Below are 2,130 nucleotides of genomic sequence, written 5' to 3'. Positions count from 1 at the left end.
CGCCCAGTAGTAGGACTAGAAATAGTGACCTTGCAGCACAAAAATTAAGTTGCCTCGACAACTTGTTCTAAGATTAGGGTTGCCAACCATAGTATAATATACACATGGTATTGCACTATTTTTCGGTTTGCGTTGAAAAAATACTATATTTCTTTAGTTATAAATATAAATATTTTTCTGTTACTTGTAAGGAAAAATGTGTATTAAAATTGATGACCATTGTACTTAAATAATTATCTTAAAGCAAATATTCTATAAAATAAAAGGTCATAGTGAGTTTACGAATAGAACCATAGATCAAAAAGGGGAACATTTTTAAAAATACTGAGAATGAATTACCAAATTTACTTTGAACTATCTCATTTCTACCCTCTTTTCTGCAGTATCGGGATTAACAGAAAGAGATTTTTCTATTACGGATGTGAAATGGCGAGATGAGAGAAACCAAACGACTAAAAATTGCTTTTAATTTTCCTTTTAGGTAAAATAATATAGATATTTGAATTGTACTATATTTTTCAGATTTTTTTTGAAAAAGTACTATAAATATCTTCGAAAACGTTGGCAACCGAATATAATTTCATTTGAGTATTTTATAGCATATCTATGTTTATTATTGTTATTGCGAATAAAGTACAAGTTTTATTACAATCTACTATGTATTTTCGACGCCAAGTTCTGAGTCGTCAATTATTTTTGAATAAGCTGGATTTAGTTTTTCGCTGCCTCGGCATTTTCAGTTAAAAATATATCAACTGTTCTATGCGATTTTTTCCAAATTTTAACCAACTTTTGATAGAAAATTCGGGATTTATCTCGCAAATATTTTTCAAATCTAGTTGGATTATGACTCTTGCCAAGATTTTTGAGCAAGTAGTTGTATGCGCTTTTTTTGTTCTCAATATTTCGGTCGCTTCTCCATATTTCATAAAACTCATGATTTTGTACCAAGTAGGTACCTAAGAAAAATTTTGATTTCTTTAATATCGCACAAAATCGCAGTATGAGATTATGGGGAAATAAGACTCCAAGGACTATTGTAATGATGAGCTTTTTTTAAACGTTTTTAAACATTTTTTTAAAACATTAAATACATTTTTTTTAATTGGACAATTTCCCTTCAACGTCACTTAAATGCGGACGTTTCTTTGGTACAACTATAATAAAAGTTTTAATTGGTGAATATTCTCCTAGCCGTCACTATTTCTTTTCATTTTCCACTTTTGAAAAGCAGCAAATAGATTACGAAATACACGCATTTGAAAATGGCCCATAAACATATATGTAATACTTCTATATTGGCAGTAAGGTAACTTCTCAATGTGTAAGCATTCCGAAATCAAAGCGAGACAGTCTAGTACTGTTTTTGTCAATGTATTGTGTACTTGAGTGCCGTTTTTGTATATGTGTTGTGTACATGTTTATTTATAAACGTATGGGTTCCTTTTCTTTCGTACGTGTTTATTGATATATCTGTACTGTAGTGTTTTCGGACGGTACTAGCTCTTACTGCCAATATAGGAGTACTACATATATGCCCATAAATCAAGCTACACATTTTTTGTTTACAGAAAATTTCGAAACTATCTGTTTGAGTTGCCAAGTCAATTTATCGAAAAACAGAGTTTACAGTTTTTTAGTCTGAAGTATACGCTGTAAGATAAGATAAAAAAAGTAAATTTCAAGCAAGTCACGAAATTGATTTTTGGCCACAAAATAACCTTAAATTTTCCATAGTGTACTGGTTGCTCAAAATCGCTTGGAAAAATTTGAATTATTTTTGTGATACGGCCTAATATACATATGTACGTATTACTACATAGCAATGGCTTGTATTTTGAAATCTTCAACTATCAGGTATCTCTTCACTGATCTTATCATACGAATTTTTAACACTCATTCTTCAAAAATGTTTCATATAAAAGCGTCAGAAAATTAACACAAAACAACTAAAAAGTATAATAATATAGGAGGGCCAATAGGAAATTTTTAAAATTAATATTATAAGAACACACACAAATTTCATAACCACTCCCATTAATGTGAGTTCATCACGCATTCAGGCGTAACCAACTCAACCAACAAAAAAAAAAAAAAAAAAAAAAAAAAAAAAAAAAAAAAAAAAAAAAA

Source organism: Rhagoletis pomonella, unplaced genomic scaffold, assembly GCF_013731165.1.
Source record: "Rhagoletis pomonella isolate Grant_MI unplaced genomic scaffold, Rhpom_1.0 Rhpom_scaffold_00001, whole genome shotgun sequence".
Taxonomy (NCBI): Eukaryota; Metazoa; Arthropoda; class Insecta; order Diptera; family Tephritidae; genus Rhagoletis; species Rhagoletis pomonella.
Note: the sequence above shows the minus strand (reverse complement) of the source record.